A 21,549-nucleotide genomic window follows, 5' to 3' on the forward strand; every position below is an offset into this window, starting at 1 on the left:
ACATTGAAAATATTCATGTAAACAATTTGATGAAGAAGTATCAACATGACTTCTATTTTCAGGACTTTTTTCTACCACACCAGTGTGTTATAACATGGTGAAGGGTGTATTCTTCTAACAGTTTCCCAAATTTTTTTCAATTTTGCATTACAGTTTTTTGGCAGGCTTGTGCCTGTATTCCCGCGCAGACTAGCGAGCAAGCCGGTGTGCCCTTAACGTTCAAACACCCAAGTACACAAAGTTAGAAAATGAGGCCAATATATCCATCTGTTTTTGTCAGAAACAACGGAGTGTTAAATTTAGCATTATTAAAGCAACAGGTTCCCCCGCGGAGCAGTTTTTACATTCATTAGCAACAGGGATGCCCCAGTAATCATTGTTCAACCAGCTGGGAGTGACATCACTTCTCAACATGCTGCTGGGATAGCTCACTGAGCTGAACTTCGTTTCTTGAAAGCAGCAGGACACGAGTTTGAGTCCCCTGGCCTACTCTTCCGATGGTCCATAAATTCAACGCCACAATAACAGTGCATGAAGGAAGAGCTTTGCGTAAAATACAAACTGTATGAAGACTGCTGTTGCGGTGCAAGAGAACGCTCCCCTCTTCCCGGGTGGGTGTGACAGCCAAAGGCAGTCAAGTTGACCAGTACGATTTCACTCTGTATCTTTTCCCCTTACATAGATCTCATCTTCAATTCTTTTTACATTCCTCCTGCTCTTTCACCTAATCATCGTTGTCTTTGACCTGTCTCAGGTGTAGATCTCTGTGTGTAGCTCTCCTTGTACTGGTTGCAGGTGTGGGGGGGAAACCCTGAGGACCCCCCCCGCTCATTAAATACAAATAAAAAAAATTAAAACAAATTTGTGTTGCTGAAACCATGGTACTACACCGGGAATCACTGCCACACTCCCATGGAGTACCGCGATACTCCCGCAATACCACTGCTCAGGCTACATCACCATGGTACTACTGGACCGTGTAAGCTTCGCTGGGTCTAAACTGGGGTGGCATGGCAAGCAAAAGAACGATGGATTTAACCCAGATCTCTTGACTGGGAATGAATGTATCATTTATTCAGCATTCCATCTATCATTTGTTTGTGTAGCACTTTTCACCCTAAGTGGGATGGGTATGCCCAGACGTGGGTCCCTTGCTCACTGTGCCACTGGAATCAAGCTAGCCTGTCTGATGAAGGGTAATACCCAGAAACCGGTCCCAGGATGCTTGTTTCCGGTCCAGCGAGGACCTGACTTGGCAGTTCGATCTGGACTGTTCCCATGAGAACTTTAGTCAGCAAAAAAGTATACATAAATCACACTAGCACTCAGAACCTTTTGTCACCAAAATGTAGACAATGCACACACGGATAAGGAAACCAAGAAACAAACAATTCTAAATAATCAGTACCAATTTATTTATATATGTTATAATATACACAGTTTGCTCTTAGTTAAACGTACATTAGAAGTTCAAAATAGAATACAGTTTGAAACAGCCATATGGAAACCATTATGGTCATTACAGTTTAAAAACACACACAAATTGATAATATTTTATAGCAACAATAAATAAAAAAAATAGTAAAATTGGGAGAACAAGCAGGAAAATGTTTCCTAATCACAGAAAATACTACTAAATCTTGCACAGATCAATTGTTATATTTCATTAGAATTATTAGTCTTTTCTAAATAACAGTTGTCCACATAGATTTACAGTAGTTTTTTTATTTTCTCAGTGCATCGACGCGTTTCGGTGGGCACTATATTTTGACCATCACCTTCTTCAGGAAAGAACAATAACTCCCAAAAGTTAAAACCAATTCTGTAATAAACATGAAAATAACAAATTATAATTATTCAAACAGTTTGGTACTTCGTCCTCCCATACAACCACATTGTCAAAACACCGGTGACACTAAAAGGTTTCCACATTTATTCAAGCCAACATTCATACATCCTGAGTGCCAGATAGACACTAAAGAAAGCAGATACCCTGATAATGTTCAGATATAGGTCTAAAACAAGCCTCAGTAAGACTAAGGACAGAAAATTCCTCTTTATCTGGCTCCTACAAGTATCTGTAATACAATGTCCAGATATACTCATTATACTTGAGAGTTCATAGCTATTTAGTTGTTAAACTAGCAATGAAAAACATTATTCACCATTTACCTTAGGTGTAATATCAAATGCCGATGTCAGAGCACCACTCACTTTAAAATACCACTTTTGTATAGGTGCGATCTCAAAATTATATTTTATTTAGGGCATGTACCTACTGAGAGGAAGACAGTAATCACTCTTAGAATAGGAAGGCTCATAGATTTTGCAAGGAGGCACACTACGATAATGAAATTGCCTCCAAATGTACGGCCCAGCAGAAAGGTGAAAACAGCTCTTGGCTCTTCTCTAAAATCCAGTACTTTCCCGGTTATCTAGGATAAAAGAGATAGATCCTCCTTTTTATTTATTTCTCTTTTTTCCTTTCAGTAGCTACCCACTAATTATAGAACATATATATCCTACTTGTATAATGTACCTATAGTGCTTGTGGGGTCTTATCTATTGTAATTACCTCCACCTTGCATAGTCCCGTTGGAAATTCCGGGATGACAATTAAAAGCAGGGGTCTGCAAAAAACAAGACAGATTCAATGCTAAATGCAATAACATTTAAGTGCCATCTAATAACGTTTTAACTAAAACCAAATATATCATTTAGAATAGGAATTCCTTGACAAGTTAGCTGGACAAAACAGGAATCTACATATGGCCGGTACGTAATATCGTACTAAGAAACTAAAGCACAAGCCAAGTCCTAATAACGTAGCTATGGGGTAAATCCTCCCCCTACCAAAACTCGCTAAAAGAACTGCCAAGTCCTTAACTAAATCTTTCACTATATAATGTCGAAAGACACGCGGGGTATACGCCTCCATCGGTAGATAAAAGTGCACTGCCGATACATGCCGAATATAAACACTCCCTCTAAGGGCACATGATCGTGTTACGATAAACACTCAACTGTTTAATTCACGTGATCCTGGTATCCAAAGGGGACGCCATCTTGAAATGGATAGTGTAACTTGGTAGAGTAATGGCGCTGCCTATAACTTTAATAAAAGATAAGAGTAAAGGCAAATATTATGCTGTATGATAGTATAAGATGGTTTACCAATAACTACAGAATATAAACGCTCCCTCTAAGGGCACATAATCGTGTTACAAACAACACTCAACTGTATAAGTCATGTGATCCTAGTATCACGAAGGGGCACAATCTTGGAGTGGATAGTGTAACATGATTGCGTAAAAGCGCTTCCTATAACTATAATAAATAAGGGATAGGAGTTAAGGCAAGTAATATGCTATTTGGCAATGTTTTAATGGTTTATCCATTCTATTGCCCCAAAGCAAACCATAACTATAAAATTATTTATTTATATATACACACGTATATATTTTTATCATTACTATTATATATATATATATATTATTTTTTTATCAGCATTAGTTTGCCAGTACCTACATATTTATTGATTCCTACAGTACGCTTATTACTGTTGGCTCTGCTCTATTCCTACAGGCTACTTATATATGTTATATCTACAGTTGGCCCCTATATTCAACCCTTAGTGGGACTGTGACCAATACGGTATGCCAATTTCCATCAACTCTGCTCCCTTTCTACAGACTAGCTATGTATATTGCCTCTTCAAATAGCCCCTATTAGTCGGTCCCACTCTTCTCTTGAATTCAAGCCATCGCGTACAGATGGCGATGTTCCCATGAGGCACAGGGTCAAGACTGATTTGCATATAGCAATGTCTAAACTGGGGTGGCATGGTGAGCAAAAGAACAATGGATGTAACCCAGATCTCTTGACTGGGGGTGAATGTATGATTTATTCAGCATTCCGTCCATCATTTGTTTGCATAGGGTTTGAAAAGGCATGGCAGTCTGACTCATCACTTTACCATGTGCGGTCTTCTCACAAATGGGTGTGTGTGTGTTCCCACTTTTACAGGCAGTGCACTTACCCCACCTTACTTCTCCCATATCACTAATTCACTTGGCATCTTGAATAAAATACCAGGCAGCTTAGAGGAAAGACATTTCTTGTAGCGTCAGAAACTAAATTACATGCACAATCAATACAGACGGAGTACAGCTGAGTAGGTGCAGAATATAATGTATAAGATGATGTGTACAAAACCAGCAGGAGAGCGTTGAACGTATTAGCGGGGCATCAGTGATCATGTGCTTGGTTGCTTGAGTTGCAATCCCCTATCCTTGACACGGGTGAGACCTGTGTCGGGAGAGAACGGTGAGGTTCAAAATAAAGTGTTTTTTATGCAACAGATTTTTTAAAACTAGAACAAAAGTGAGTTACATCTCAAAAGCCAGCAACAGTCCACAGCATATCTGCATGCACAATGTGATCAACAACACACCACATCAGACGTCACCACCCAACGCCTTGCTCCTCCCAGCTCACAAACTGGTGATGATTAATTGATAATGCAGTCTATGTGCGTTCCCAGCAGTGTCACTACGACCACATTTACAAAAATGATGCTCTACGTATTACAAACTCCCCTCACCTGCATACCTGCAGTCCTCCTACAAGACGATTTTGTAAGAGGATTGTTCTCTCAAAAGGCAGCTTCACCCAATCTAACCCCCGTGTAATTCCTGCACGCTCTGTTGTGTGCACAAACACACAAGCAGTGGAAGGTCATGGCAGTATGTGGCAGCGCTGCACGAATAAAGGCTAAGCTAGGCCGAGCTGGCTCAGGCGAACTCTGGCACAGACTATTTATAACTCAGCAGACCATTACATTAGCAACACTAATGTAAAGTCTTTAAGTATAGTACATAAAACACAGAAACGCAAGCTTTAAGGTCATTTAGATTGTCAAGAGTTATAAAAGCAACACTTAGGGCCATATGTAGGTAAAACGTGTTTTGCGATTCTCAAATTGCGATTTTTAGGGAATCGCAATTAGAGAATCGCAAAACGCAATGTAGGTAGGATTAGCAAAATATTTTGCGAATCCCACATATTACTCATTTGCGCATTGCAAATTGAGATTCGCAAATAAGGAATACCTTGCCATTCATTCCTATGGGCTAGAACGACCATAGGAATGAATGGGACGACATTCTCAATTTGCGATTGCCAATTAGAGAATCGCAAATTGAGAATGCAATTTCAAGGTTGCAAGGGTGTCAAAAGAACACCCTTTTGCACCCCTGAAATAAACATGTGTGCACATGTGGCGCACATACATGCGCTAAGGGCATGTATGTGTGCCACATGGCACTTTGAAAAATGCAAAAAAGTGCATTTTTCAAAGAAATCGCAAATTACCACCAACCTGAAGTTGGTGGTAATTTGCGATTCCTTAAGCCAAAATCGCACAACTTGGGTGCTTCCTACATTGCATTTAAGGAATCGCAATTTGGGATTCCTTAAATGCATTTGCAAAATAAGGAATCGCAAATTTTGTGATTCCTTATTTTGCATGTGGGTTGTTGTTTGCTACATAACACACTGCCCAAATTGCGATCGCAAACGCTGAAATTCTGCGAATTTCAGCATTTGCGATCGCAATTTGGCTTCATACATATGGCCCATAGTCAGTAAAAAACAACAAAGTGGTCAAACAGCTCCCACACAAACCAAACTGCTATTCAATATTCTTCCAAACAACTATGACTTACGGTGTAGCCCACTACCGGTCACTAGGCACTTCAGAGCTTCATCGGTGGTATACAAGTACAGCACAATACTAGATGTAAAGCAAACTTCTCTGTAAATTGTTACAACAAAATGCTGACTGTTAATTGGGGTACACTGATCCTGGCATCTGCTTTCTACCCCTAAAAATACAGTTACCAGATATGGATGGCCTAAGAAAGGGGTCCCACTACGTGACCTCCACAATCCTAAGGAAAGGATGATCACATTTGAGCTGGAAATACTTCAAAGCTTCCTGGTGCATTAGACCAATGAATGCAGGATCATACCTGGAAGTATGTGTGAAGGTGGCGACCACTAACTTGGTTGAACCAGCTTCTACACATAGCAGACATCTGCCGTGCAAAGTTTCAGGGCTCCATTAAACACAACTTTGCTGTTATCCCACCCAGGAGACTGTTGATTTAAGAACACTGTATTGCTAATAAGGGGGGCACTCCCAAACAGTCGTTGAAGCTCACAATACCTTTCATGCCCTTTTGGTCTGCTATGGCCTCATGCACCCAAGCTCTAGGTTCATCTTGCACCTCAAAATCTGTGCTCCGTTTTAGGCTATACCGGAGGGTAGCACGACCTTCCTAAAAGTTTACTCTCTCTATTTATATACTTCATACAAGTGGTGAAATGTATCTGGGCTTGGCATGTGCATACCTTGGAAAGGCTACATGTAGCCCCAAAGGTATTAAGAGTATCACTGGTGGAAAAAGGCATGGAATGGCACACCAGCAATGTAAGATATTGCATGTGAGTCCTCATTGTTGAATCGGTCCAGGTCTGGCTGTGGAACATGCTCAGTCAATCTTTGAAAGTACAACCAACCTATATACTTTTCAGAAAAATAAAAACTTAAGGACAGTGGTGCTCGAACAAATTTCAGAGTGGGTGTAGTCGTCAGCAGGGTCAGTTCAGTATAATTTTAGAAATTAAACAAAATATATATAATTTAGATAACGAGCGAGTGCAGTAAATGAGCCGACCCCCTTTTTGGCGTATCCCCAAAGTCGCTTTTTAGGTCTGATTAAGACATGTTGTTTACAATCAGTGGGCTACAGCCTGCCCATAGGATTACCATTTGTTCGCTTCAACGTCGCTCTTGTATCCTTCATTCCAGCTTGTCCAAAGCATGCATGGGTCATGTCTCTTCCTGGGTTTGGACCTCCCCTACAGCATGGACCAAGTACTTGTGTCCATCCACTGCTCCCGTTACTGGAGCTACAATTTTGTATTTGAGCACACCATACGAGTGCTTGTGTTTTCACTTGCTCAGTCCCCTCCCACCTGCTTCTTTGCCTCCGCAGATTGTGCTGTAGTGTGTCTTTCTTTATCCCCCTCCTCGCCTGCCCGTTGCTCATGTTTCTTTATTCCCCCACCCACCCTCGAGCTGTACCTGGACAGGTAATCGAAAACTTCTACAGACAAACCACTAATGTTTCTTGTTTGAATGGCTGCCTCTGCAGATGCTCGTAATTTAAAGGGCATCCAAGAAAACATTACTACAAACGAGTTGCTGCTGCCACGGTCTAGCAGGAGGAGTAGAATCACTTTAGTGCTGCCCCTCATGCTGATGCAGGTTTAAAATAAACAGGCTGCCAGAGAGAAGAGCTGCAGAAACGCCACTGGCTCGCTGACTAAACAACGCATGACTCGGCCTCTGGGAGAGAATGTCTCCAGGGGGAGCAATAAAGAAATGAACCGGCAAAAACCAATCTGCTTTTAGCGACATGCTCCACAAGAAAATAAAAGCTGAAAACAGGCTCGCTGAGTAAATACAGAGGGCTCGGCGACCAGCCTATAATCACCATGCCCCCTTGAGTCATCTCAAGACTCGAGCGCTCACTGGGGAGGCAGAAACAGCTGCTCGGTGGCATTCACACTGTTTAAGGAAATTCCAGGGGTGCGAGGAAAGGAAAGAGAAACATCGTCTCACCTCCCATGAAAGCGGCTTCCTCAGCACTACAGTGTATATGTGCCTGCATTCCAAGTCAACAGCAATCAAAGCCCCGCAGAGATCCCTGGACAATATTGCCAACCGATGCAGACAACGCAACGCCACACAATTAAGTGCCACACAATTCCCCAACACAAATCCACACCACATCATTCCACTGCAGACAAATTCCATTACACATAATACCACTCCACGTAACATAATTCCACTCCAATCCACATAATTCCACTCAACGCAACACAATTAAACTTCTGATAATTCCACTACACATAATTCTACTCCAACCTCTCATAATTACAGTTCTCGACGTCTAATTACACTCCACATATAGCCACTCAGCTCCACAGCACACAATTCCACCCCATGCAATTCCACACCACATAATACCACTAAACATCACATAATTACATTTAACTCCATACCACATAATTACAAACCACATAAATCCACACCACATAGCAACACTCAACAAATACACTACACAGCTTGCTACATAATTCTACTCCACATAATTTCATTAGGTCACTGGGCAATCATAACAATTGAACTGCCCTATCCTTCAATGAATAGAGGACTTTGGTTTGGTCTATGTTGAGATTGTAACATCAAAGGAGAGCCAACTAGTCTTGCTAAGTAATCTAGCTTCCCTGCTGAAAAATAGTGGGAGGAGGGCCCCTCTCTGTTTAAAAGGACTCTCACCAAACAGTTACACTAGTGGCATGCTTCATCCTTGGGTCCAACTATTTGGTCTACTCACTGAGCGACCCTTGTCTTAGTGGTAACGTGTTCGAATTATTAAGAGCCACCTGTGAATTTAGTTAGTTACTCACAGCCAGTGAGGATCAGAGTGGACACCCCCCAACCAGTAGTTACGGGTCAATTAATGATACAGTAGTTCAACATAGCCACAAACGCACAAACATAGGAATCTAAGAATTGCGGTTTCTCTAAATTAGTACTAAATCGGCCCAATTAGAGATGAGGAGACTGGAAACCCCACGGGATACCATCTGGCTTGAATACAAGTGGACCATCGTTCTGGCACATCAAATGACTGGCGCAAGAACATCAAGTCCAATTTTACCAGGTGCAGAAATATATGGAGTAAAACACCGGGGTCTGGACCATAAGTGCAACCTTGGAATTCCAGGTCTTCATGGTGGTTTTCGATTTCGGAGACTAAAACTTGTTGTGAAAGCAGGTGGAGATACCAGCTTGAATGGTTAAATCTGGCTTCGGTATCTCCCCACTGAGTTTGCAGCCAACTCGTGCTTAAATGCCAAAGCAGAGGAACAAATTTACCAAAATGTCTATTCCAATTCAGCAGAAATAAATCTGTATGAACCTAAGTAAATACTTCAAAAATAAATCGGAAATGGTGTTTGCAATCATTGAAAACAATTATCAAAAAACGAATGAAATTTAACTCAGTGAAACAAAACTAGGCCCAGGCACATGTAAATAACACCGCATAGTTTGGGGAATTTTGCATTACCCCTTGTTATGCAAAGTTTCTGAAGTTATGCTGTTATGCCACGCAGCATACGTATGCCACTGTTTGTGGAAAAAATATAGTGCAAGAACAATGCGAACAACCAGAACATGAGCACCTGTTCTCTGCAATTTTGTTTTTCGTGCTATTTTTTTTTTTTAAAGAGATAAATGCGTTCTCGCATCAAAAACTGACACGAGGGTTCATTTCGCTCTAAAATATAACACTAAATGAAAGATTTGCATTTCGCATAATTTCGTGCAACTTTTCTGACATTTTCCGTAACTCATTAACTTTTGTACAAGCCTAAACAACGCTCTGCGTAGATCAACTCGGGCTATGCACACCACCCAAAGTCATCTTTTTGGTAGTGCGCACTCCATAAACATTGCCTGTCGACCAGTTGACTGGCAAGAACCAGAGCCGATCCTTTGTAAGCAAGGAATACTTGTGCTTAAGGGCCTGCTGCACTGGTTTCATATGGCCCTAACAGAGGAAACACCCTTGCCACAGATTTAAGTCTACTGCAATAATAGAGCAGTCAACATTATAGTATTAATACAACATAGCAAACTAGGATACAATATGAAAGTGTGGAAGTTCAAAGATAAGAATGCAAAAATAAACACCATATTAAAGAGAGCAGTTAATACAATTTGTATGGCAGTAACACATTAGATCTGACTATGCTGTCATGAAGCAGACTCACTTGTGAGCCTGGAAGTGTGTTAACTGCAAGTGCAGAGACTGAGATATTCACATAAAAATAATAAATCAGAATATTATCTTATGCAGATCTCAAAGAAAGGTAATTTATTTTAGTTTGGGGTTGTTTGGACTCTGCTAGCAATGCTTGTTCACATCACGCATTAGCATTAAGAATTAATTTACTTCATTTCTATTTAGAAAGCTAGAAAAATATTTTTAAGTCTCTATACTTTAAGACAGCACCTATCATTCTTTTCCCATCTCATTGATCAAGTAATTTGCAAAGGCCTAGACGTCACTTTAGTTTCCTTGCTTGCTATTGGTCATTGCCTCCTCCTCTCCTCCGGCTTCCTCCTGTGCTGGGCTTCAGTCTTCATCCCTGCCGTTGAGCATGAACCAACTACTCCTTTCTGTTGTCAGTGTCCTTCCACAGGCCAAAGGCTCCTTAAGGTACTCTTCGTTGAAAAAACATTATTTACTTCTCAGCATCCTGTTCTTCTACCCACTCACCCTCCTCCATCTAGCTGGCTTTTTTTTGCAGGTTTATAGTGCAAACTCGCCCCAAAGGTATTGGAGCGCTTTACATAAGCACCATTTACTTTGCATAAAGGACTCATTCATTTTTTTTTTTTTTACTTTTAGGCATGGGAGTTTCCATCATTTGTCCAGAATCACAGGATGTTGAGCCGACCCAGAAACTCAAACCTGGTTCCACAGTTCCGCAGGCGGCAGTTCTGGCCGTAACGCTAAAACTGCCCCAGCCTCCTTAAAAAAACATCAATGAAGCCAAATAGCTTGCATAGAGCCAACTGGCTATGTTATTAGACATTAGACCTGACAAAGTAAACAAAAAAAAGAGACATGACTTGGCCAACGCTGGCAGTGGCATAGTGCTTTGTTTTAATTTGCTTTGAATTGAATTTGGTCTACTAAGTATGGTTTATAGGTTGGATTCCTTTTACATCAACTATTGTATTCCTCTTAGACAAGCTACTGCGAGCTCTCTTTAGGCAATACTGTGGTAGGAGATAATAGGTACACACTGAGAAACTCCACCACCAGGATGAAATACATGACCACTATTATCGAGCAGTTGGGGGCAGGCGAGATTTGGAACCACTCTTAAGTGCAAGCTTTAAAAGAGGGTATACTAGGCAGTGGTTCCTAGTGGGATGGAGAATAACATTCACATATTGCTCATTGTTTATAAAAATAAGCTAATAAAAACGCAAGACATCAGCCATAAAAAAAACCAACTGATAGATGCTAAAGGGATCACACAGTGGTCGAGAGTGACCGCATTATCAGAATGAGTACAATACAAATAAGGCAATGGTACATAAACCGTTTCTGTTGCTGTTTTATTCCCTTTAAAAGAGGGGAACGTTATTTATATTAATACAATACCCCACTTGGAACCACTGTCTAGTACATACAGGTCTATTGCCCCAAGCTGCTGGTGAGTTTCGCAGGCAGCCCCTGTAGCTTAGCTTCAAATGGGTGGTCAAGGAGAAAATTATAGAATCTTCTTATCTTTTAAATATATAGCTATATAGAACACTAAAGAGATTACAATATACTTCAAACACATCACTCTTTTGTTTGTCACAATGGTACTTTGATTGATCCTATAAAAACACACTATTAAACAAAAGTATGTGAGGTTTAGTTTGCTCTATGTACCAACAGCTCAATTTTGGTCAGGATGGACAACAACCAGCTTTAATGTATATACAGTGGACTCCTTGGGTATACAGAACAGTTCCTCTCTAATTTCTTTTGTATATGTTCGAGGTGCTACACGAGGGAAAAAGACTTTTAAAGCCATGATTTCAAAAATATTTGGATCTATAAGCGTAAAGCAAGATTGTTTTGTAGGTCACAATTGGAAATGTATGGGTAACGTGGTTAAAATTTCTGGACATATCCTTTTTAAAATTACACGATGGTGTGTAGTTTAAAATCAATTACAACTGAAGAACTAATTGAATAGGGAATCAACCACTTGTAAAAATAAGTATGTTTTAGTATAAAGAGCACAGTGGGCTCGACTGTCAATTTTTAGCTGAGCCACTAAATATTTTAAAGACAGAGAAGGCAGTGGCGCTCGAGGCAGTGGAGCAAGTAGCAGCACATTGGCTGTACTTCCGGGTGAGGGCTTTGGAGGGTTATTTGTACCATGGGGGGGGGGGGGGGGGGCAATGCTTATGCTGCTGTTCAAGTCCTATGCTTGGTTTTTCCACCTTATGGCCCTGGTTTGGGGGGAAATGGGTTTACACTAGGTGAGAATGTTATGTATGGCCATACTGACCCGGGATTGCTCAGATAGATGTCAGGGATACCTCAGACCTAGTTGTTGGGTTCGGTTAAGATCTGGACTTCGCTTCTTGGCATATGGAGGGGACACGTTGATGACCTCGGACTCAAACCCACTGGAAATGAGAGCCTTAGACCAAGGTGTTCTGGCTAGAGATTCAAATCTTAGGCCATATTTATTACATAATCATCACTCATGAATGAATAACACTACACAGCACTCATAATGTACAAGGTAACAGAAATAATTTTCCTGCATACATAGCTAGACACTAAGTCACCTACAATCCAAACACATCCAAGTGCATCAAATATTTCTGTAAACTCATGGTTTACCCTTCCACCTGGACCCCCTGGCACCTCTTACCTTCCGGGCGCACCATAGGCCCCAGCCACGGTCGGTAGTAGGAGTAACTGCAGGGCGGTGACGTGGGGAGGGGGAAGGGCAGGGTGGAGGGTAGTAAACTATGGATTACGGAGGTTTACAGGTAAGTTAACATATAAATTAATAAAACGAATTTCGTTGCGTGCACTGCATCCCCAAATGCATCCCCAAATGCGATGCAGTGCACGCAACGAAATTCGTTTTATTAATTTATACGTTAACTTACCTGTAAACCTCCATAATCCATAGTTTACTACCCCCCACCCTGCCCCTCCCCATGTCACCGCCCTGCAGTTACTCCTACTACCGACCGCGGCTGATAGGCCCTACCTCAGAGCCGAAAAAGACAATCGCTCTTATGCGGGGAACTACCCAAGAGCAACCCTAGCTGGGTTACCCCAAACTCCGCCACAGAGCTAGTCTGGGCAATGGGGCCATGCCCTGGCATTTTGCAAGTGGCCTGGTTGCCCAAGGAATTAGGATTTGATAGGTGGAGGAGACCGCTTGAGAGGCGAATCATAAGTCTACTTTGTAGCTGTAATATAATCTTGGAATGTCCGTTTTACGTTGTAAATAATTTTACACATCTTTTGTGACTAGAAAGAGTCTATTGTTAAATACTTGTTAAGTTGTTGTGCAATAAAAACTGTCTAAGTTGTTTTGTTCATAACACAATCACTGCATCACCTCAACTCTTTGAGCCTTCCTTCGAGCTCTGGCACTGCTCACACTGTTCCACACTGCTTAGTTTCGCTAATAAGAGATCAGCTGACGCACCCAATTACACGGTTCATGCTGGTTTTAAATATTAAATATTGTTTTGTTATATTTTCATTTGCGATAATGATTTTAAGCAATCAAACTAACTATCATTATTATTCCAAATGTAGGAGTAATCCTATAGCAGCATGGTTATGGCTTCCAGGGCAAATTAATGGTAGGGACAGGAAGAGGAGGAGCATTAATGGTAGGGACAGGAAGAGGAGGAGCATTAACAGAAGTGACGGTAATGAGAGTAGTAGTTACGGGAGTGACAACAGTAGGTGCGGTGGCAATAATGCAAAACAAAAGTAATGCGACTGACCGTAATGGGATGGAAAACAAGGAGACAACAATAAGTGAAGAGACAGAAACGGAAGTGACATTAATGAAATGACGCTACCGGAAATAATAATAAACAGAGCAAGAAAAGGGAATGTCATAAACGGGGAAGAGGCATGGAGTGAATTGACAGTAATGAAGCAATGGGAGGGAGAGTAATGTGGCAAAACCTAGGGTGACAATAATGAGAGAAACAGTACTGAAAGTAATAATAAGATAAGAGACAGTACCGGATGTGACAGTGTAGGAAGCGATAGAAAGAGACGTGAGACTAACACCCACATTAAGGCCATGGCTAACAGTAAGGGTGAGACAGTAAGTGCAGTGACACCAATGGAAGTTATAATAATGCAAAGTGACAGCAAGATGGTAGCAAGAGTAATGCAAGTGACAATACAGGTAACAGAAAATGGAGTGCTAATGAGAGTGAAAGTACTGGAAGGGACTATTAAGGGAAATGGCAGGCAGCACGGGGAGAGAAATAAGGGAAGAAACAAGCATTAAGGAGTGTTAGTTAATCAACTTGAAGTAACGAGGGAGACAGAAGGCCAAGTTAGGAAAGAGGCAGTTAAGAAATTGGCAGCAACGGTAGAGAGAGAAACATCAGTCACAGTCATTAATGTGATTGTAATCAGAGTGACAGAAAGGGAAACAACAGTAATAGGAGTGCCAGTAAAGGAACAGACATGACTGGAAGTGACAACAAGGTGAGTAATAGAAGCAGCAGAAAAGGAAGTGACTAGGGAAACAAAGTAACGAGAGAGACAGTAATGAGAGCAGAAGTAAAGAAGTAATAGAGGTCACTGTGATGAAGCAGTAAATTGTGCCCAGCCTCTTCTGGGAGGTACATGCCATCCTTGGAGCAGAGATGGTCTGGTTACTTGGGAACTTTGTCGAGGCAAAAAACATAACCTCACGCTTTTGGCTGCTCTGACTTAGGCAACCTTGTTTAGAATAGGTTGTGGCCTTTTGAAACCTCTACACGGTGTGGCAGGCTTCATGTTATATGCCCAGTCGTAGGTGCAATTGCTTTGTTGTGTGCGTGAAAGTATCTCCACAGCCCCCTGCACACGTTAACTTGCTGATCAGGGTGGGAGGATACTGAGAGGGAAAAAGTCATGGGTGAGAAAACCTTCTCCCCAGTTACCCTCACCCAAGCCCATTTGGGGAAGGCGGGAACCTAGGAACCGAAAAACAGTCACCTTAGGCCATCGTATTCCCTCCCCCCTCCAATAGAACTCTAGAACACACCTGCTTTCCAGTCCATGGGTAGCCTGGGCCAACTTATGAGCTGAGCCCCTACTTAACAAGCATTTACAATGCAATGGTCTCGGCATTGGTAAAGTTAGAGCTATTGGCATTGCTCATGACATTATTTTTGTTTATGTTTTTGTTATTAAAACATTTAAAGAAACGGCATTGTTATTTACAAATCACAAAGCAAGTTCTTGATCAGGTCCTCGTACGCGTGGGGATTTATGTGTGTAGTGCAGGATTCACTGCTGGATGGGCCCTTTATAATCAGCCCTTATTCTTAGCCGACTGGGACTGTTACTGGAGTTAATGCCATTTTTCCCCAGAATACACATGTTGACATTCAGATGACAGGTATGCTTTTCCCTATGGAAGCACTGCGTGCTGTGTAGACGCGTGGTTCTTTGTACTGTGATGATTATGATAGACTTACGTATGAGACTTCAGGAGCATCCTTTAACTTCAGTGGTGTGTCTTGATAAACACACCAACAGTATTATTGTGTTGTAAAGGTATAGCTCACTATATGACATGACGTCACATTTGAGCACATCATACCATGTGACAGAACACCATGTCTTATCTGTGCACATCACAGTGTATTAAAACGCCAACTGCACAGCATATAACACACATGAGAGCATATCACATGGGACGAAGGAACAGAACACTAAATCACTCCACTAGATACCAAGGCACAGCTACCACAATCGAAGTATAGACTTGTTAAGTAAACAAACTGTTTCGATAAATATTTATTTTATGTAACTACACAATGTGTAGTTCCATTTCATGTGGCGATTGCTGATGCATGCTCATAAACAGTGACTGTGACAGTCTGAATACAACTAAACACAACTGAGGTACTATCATGGATATGAAGCGACCACATAGAATGTATCTGAAGTAGCAAATGAGTTCAAAAGTAAAGCACTGACTGAAGTCCAAAAATTCTTAGCACACACAAAGACTATGGTGCAATGACTACGTGCTACCAATGTATTACCTTACACAACTAAGAACAATGAGGACCTGCCACTACCACCCACAGACATATCAGGATAATGCAGCGGCTGATACCGAGATCCGAACCCCAATGCACTCTCTAACCCAGTGGTCTTCAAACAGGGGGGGGGGGGGTGGGTCAGGCCCCCAAGAAGAGCCTCAAGTGATCCGGCGGGGGGGGGGGGGGGGGGGGGGGAACCAGGCTCTAGTCAAAAAAAGAATAATGCTGATAACAGTGCATTGTTTTCACGGGGGGGGGGGGGAAGAGCAGCAGTAAGTCGCGCTGCAATGGGCCATCTCGCTAACATCTTTTGTCATTTATATCCTGGCTGGAGGAAGGTGTCAAACGAAAGATTTCAAAAATTCTTCAAAACCCCCACCCCATTTCTAATAATCACACGGTGTATACGTTTACACGCTAGTAAGGCCCGCTTGACCAGAATACTATGTTTGGCAATCATGTATTTGATTGCATTGTTAAAACGGTAACATAACTTAACTGCATTGTTTAAACACTGCTAGTTAAATAGAATAATTGTGAAAATGTTGAGGGGGTGCCGCTGATTTTTTTTCCACTAGGGGGCGTGGCATTAAAACGTTTTAAGTCTACTTCTCTAACCCTATAAAGGCGCTGTGTACACAAAGTGTCTTTAGACAACAAAATGAACTGGTCTGTTGATGGAGAAGACCTGAGATTGAAAAACTGTAAAGACTGCAGCAGATTTCAGACGACAGAACATATTGAAAAAAAATCAGCCCCGAGGCGATGCACATGAGAACAGTTACTATCTGCACGGGGCTGGCAGGGTGATGAGAAAATGTAATATTAAAGAGAACATTTCCTTCAAGCCTAAAGATAACTGTTCTATCAGCTTCACTTTTATTGTTCAACCTGAGCTTCCGAACTGTGTAAAAATGTTTTACTACTTCCATAAATCTTACAAAGAAGCAGGGGCACCTGGATTGCTACAGAGGTGGAGCGCTGCTATTCAAGGAGTGTTATACCCGTGGTATGTGTATTATAACGTCTCCATGAACTAATGCTCTTGGCTAGTCAGGTCTGTAGGAGTATCAACCGTCGTTGCAGGTTGCATGTAATACATAATTTTTAATGGAAAAAAAATAATTATAAAAAGGAGGTTAAAAGATTCACTAGTGCACCCAACATTTGCAAACCGAAAGGACAACGATTCATGCACAAGCCCGATTTCTAATTGTTGCTTTCTCAAGTGGACGAGCCCTCAATTAATCTCACTAACAGGAGCAAAGAGTGCGAGCCTCGCTTACCATGACTTGTAACAAATTTGTACGCAAGCCTTTAAACAGCTACGAGAAATACCGAATTAAACAAGCAGAGGGCACCGGAAGACACCACCGCCTTATACCCGTGGTATGTGTATTATAACGTCTCCATGAACTAATGCTCTTGGCTAGTCAGGTCTGTAGGAGTATCAACCGTCGTTGCAGGTTGCATGTAATACATAATTTAATAATTTTTAATGGAAAAAAAATAATTATAAAAAGAGGTTAAAAGATTCACTAGTGCACCCAACATTTGCAAACCGAAAGGACAACGATTCATGCACAAGCCCGATTTCTAATTGTTGCTTTCTCAAGTGGACGAGCCCTCAATTAATCTCACTAACAGGAGCAAACAGTGCGAGCCTCGCTTACCATGACTTGTATCAAATTCGTATGCAAGCCTTTAAACAGCTACGAGAAATACCGAATTAAACAAGCCGAGGGCACCGGAAGACACCACCGCCTTTCTCCGAGGCAGAGCAGAAATGCCTCGGAGAAACGCAGTGTCCTTTTCGGATTCGGGGGCGTGTTTTGCTGTTATCTCCTCCTGCCATTGGCTGGAGGAGATAATTAGACTTTCTGCAAAAAACACGCCCCCCGATCCGAAAAGGACGGGGCCTGATTGGAGTGACGGGACCTCTTCTCCAATGGCTGGCCAGCATTGAAGAGGCCAGCCAATGGAGAACAGGGGAGAAGAGGGGCGGGTTCAAGCCCCTCTTCTCCAAGTCATTAAATCTCGGATCGAGACTGCGCAAGCGCAGCCTTCGAGCCGAGACCTAAAAACCATGCCAGAGCAACCTTAGAAGGGACTGCATATAGCAAATATGGGTGCAATTTCAGGAAAAGTCTCTACATTTAACAGTCTTAAACAAGGCTGCGTGGTGGTCCCTATCCTATTAGAGCTATTCACTGCAGATCTTTACAATTTATTTTAAAGATGTCCCAGCAGAACCCCTGGGTGCCCAACGTGTTCTGGTCTTGAAATATACGGATGATATAGTTTTACTAAGGAAAACCCCCAAAACCCAGCAAAGTCTCTTTGACCAATAATCTGCATATTGCTCTACCAACATCGAGAAAACCAACTTAATAATCATAGGCAGGAAATTGAATAGTAAAAGGGTCATGGACTTTGAACAGAGAGAAAATTGTACCAAGACAAGCGTACACATATTTGGGCATTACCACTGATCACTGAGAATCGTTCCGTGGTCATAGGCAAATCTTCAAACACAAAGTCACAACACTGTGCTACACGTTCAAAACTTTACGTGAAAAAATTCAATATCCTTCTCTTGAACCCTTGTTGAAAGTAATGACATGTAATTTGAAACCAACTCTGTCCTACAGCATAGCGGCAATGCCGGAATCAATAGCGCTTTCGGTCAACAAAATGATCTGCATAACATATAGGAGTGTTTTTCGTCTTCATCCAAAAGCTCCCCAAGTGCAAATTAGATTGGAATTCGTCTTGTGCAATCAAACCATGGAGATGGTTTCATCTCCTGTAAAGATCATTGTTAGAAATGGGGGTCTCTAGTTGGCAATGGCTGGCCACTGTCCAAGTAGGGACCCTTCTTCCTAAGTCAGAGTAAGCAGCCTACACCCTTTGACAACCCCTGCTCAACCCTGTGGTAACGTAGCACGAGCAGCTAGGCTTATCTCAGAGGCAGTGTGTTAAGCATTTATGACCATACACAGTAATATAATGAGGAACACTACAAATGGACACCACTCAAGTAGTTATGAAAAATAGGTATTTTTATATAGACTTAATCACAAGACCAATAACAGTAAAAATCCACCATACAATAAAAATATAATTACTTTAGAAATGCTGCAAAAATAGTTCAAGGTGCACAGAAGGATGTTTAGTTCAAGGCAGTGGTCTCTGCGACCCTTTTACTCACAAAGTATCTGGTTCCTGGAGCAAAGCAACAAAAATGTCGCTAAGGAGCTGTAGCGATAAATTTCCTCCCGCTAACCAGCGATGCGTTGAATCCTTACCGCAAGGGAGGATGATGCGCTGGGTTGCGGGCAGGACAAAGCGACAAACTTCTTCACGCTAAGCCGGTGATGCGATGAAATCCTTGCCGCGAAGGGAGGATGATGCACCGGGCCTGTGCGTGTGCGATCGTGCTGCGATGACGAAAATGGCGCTCCGCGAGGGAGCGACGATCCGGATGCGATGCGGGGAAAATGGCGAACGCTCTGCGTCCGCGCTGCGATGATCCTGTTGCGATGATTTTCAGATAGCGGGCGTTTTCGGGCCCGCTGACAAATGATGCGATCTTCTTGGGGATAACGAGCACTCGGCGACAGCAGAGCGGCGATTTTCCTCACGCTCACCAGCTGCAGCGGCTCGCTAACGGGGGTTAGCGACGATTTTCAGCGCTCTCTTCTCAGCAGTAGAAATAGAGGCCCTGGAACACACAGGAGCCTCACCTGCAGATAGTAATCCTCGCTGGGAGGAAACAGGAGGCTGATGGTGGAGTCTGATGTGCCTGAGACTCCAGCAGGAGGCTAGCTCTCTCCTAGCCCTTGGGTAGTTGCTGTAGCAAAAGAAATAAAAGTCCAATCAAAGTTCCTTTCCTCTTCTTGAAGTTCAGTAGTAACAGCTGCAGGCCAGTCCCAGAAACAGCACACAAGCACAAGGACAGTCCTTCTCCGGCAGATTCTTGTAGCCACACGGACAGAGGTTCTTCTTGTTATCCAGGAGCAATACAAATTGTAGGGGTTTGTGCAAAAATATTTATACCCCCAAAGTCTTTGTTCTTAGGGGTCCCAAGCCTCTGAACCCAGCCAGAACCAGTTTTGCCCAGCCCTGGAGCACTTTGTTGATCAGGCTGCATCCTTCCTTTCAGAAAGAGGGGGTCTGCCTCAGATGCACAGTGGGAGGTGGAGCCAGCTTTCACCTTGCCAGGCACAGCCCTATTCAAGTGCAGGAGCTACCCCTCCCCTCACACCTAGGCAGGTCGCTCTATTCAACCCAGGTCTGACTCAGCCTGCCCTGTCCCTCCAAAACCAGACAGCCAATACACATAATAGCAGAGCAACTGGAAGGCTTAGGCAAGAAAGTACCTATACTCTAAAAGTGGTAGTTTCAAACACAGAATATAAAAATAACCTTCACTAAAAGATGTATTTTAATATTCTGAGCTCAGGCATACTAGATTCGTTTTTCTACCATGTTCTGTGGGTCAGTTAGGACTATAGGATGTAATAGCCCAGACCTCCCATTCTGGCCTATGGAGAACAGGTAGCCTTACAGTAGTGAAAAACGAAATTGGGTGTAATTCACTACTAGGACATGCTACATACAACAGGGCATGTCCTACCTTACACATACAATGCGCTCTATCATAAAGGGGGCTTACATGATGCCAAGGGAAGGTTTTAGGGGCTGGGAAGCGGGTGCACTTCACAGCCAAGATGGCAGTTCTGGACTGCACGCAGACACTGCAGTGGCAGGTCTGAGACACACTTTACAAGCTGCTTCTGTGGGTGGCACAAACCAGTGCTGCAGGCCCACCAGCAGCATTCGGTTTACCAGCCCTGGGCACACACCGGCCACGCTACTAGGGACTAACAGGTAAACTGAATAAGCCAATCATGGATGTACCAATTCATATGTCATCTTTACAAAGGGAGCATTCGCGCTGTGGCACTGAATGGCAGCGGCACAGCGCCCAGAGCATCTATAACCAGCAAAAACAGAGGAGACACAGCGAAAAAAGGAAGGGAGACTCACGCCAATGGTGCCAGGTCTAACAATCATGAACAGTGCAATGCTAAGCAGAGCAAACTTTCTCAATCACCATCTTTGGAACAAGATTAAGCGCAAGGACTCACTTGTTAAAGATCAGTGGCTTGTCTCCTTAGAAAAGGCAATAAAAGCATTTGACCTAGAAAACTCATGGGTCAGTGGGCTAAGCCACTGTCTTTAAAAATAAAAAAAAATTGTCAGCAAAGCAGCTCATTCACAATCCCAGAAAATTGATAAAAACGTGTCGTGAACACCTTTTCAGGGAGCCACGCACAACCAATTTTGCAGGTATCATTTTCATTACACAAAGATTAAACAAATGCAACACCTGTTTGGCATTTACTTGTGTAAAGACAACCTGAGCCCATGGACAAAAGCGGAAGTTGATAAAATTTGCAGATGGTGTGTGTTTTTAGGTCTCGCCTGACCCAGCGCATGCGCTGGTCTGGCGAGACTTTTAGTAAGGGCTTCAAAAAATGCTGCCATGGCTGGCCTAGCGCTTGCGTTCA

General features: G+C 42.6%; 1 protein-coding gene and 1 long non-coding RNA gene across 6 annotated transcripts in view; one reads left to right on the forward strand and one right to left on the reverse strand.

Annotated features, from left to right (window-relative positions):
• HERC3 (HECT and RLD domain containing E3 ubiquitin protein ligase 3) overlaps positions 1 to 21,549 on the reverse strand; it is a 517,835-nt gene that overhangs the window by 447,428 nt on the left and 48,858 nt on the right. The window contains exons 2-3 of one of the 5 annotated variants that reach the window (XM_085635539.1): positions 4,211 to 4,308; positions 2,576 to 2,630 (exon numbers count right to left, since the gene is read on the reverse strand). The exons of 3 other annotated variants lie outside the window; for them this stretch is intronic. The gene's annotated coding sequence lies outside the window, so the exon portion shown is untranslated. The remainder of the gene's footprint in view (positions 1 to 2,575; positions 2,631 to 4,210; positions 4,309 to 21,549) is intronic. One more of the 5 variants, XM_085635530.1, reaches the window with a different exon arrangement.
• The window catches only part of LOC146866321 (uncharacterized), a 95,682-nt gene that overhangs the window by 13,519 nt on the left and 60,614 nt on the right, over positions 1 to 21,549 (forward strand). The window lies entirely within an intron of this gene.

This window comes from Triturus cristatus, chromosome 2_1 (genome assembly GCF_964204655.1).
Source record: "Triturus cristatus chromosome 2_1, aTriCri1.1, whole genome shotgun sequence".
Lineage (NCBI taxonomy): Eukaryota > Metazoa > Chordata > Amphibia > Caudata > Salamandridae > Triturus > Triturus cristatus.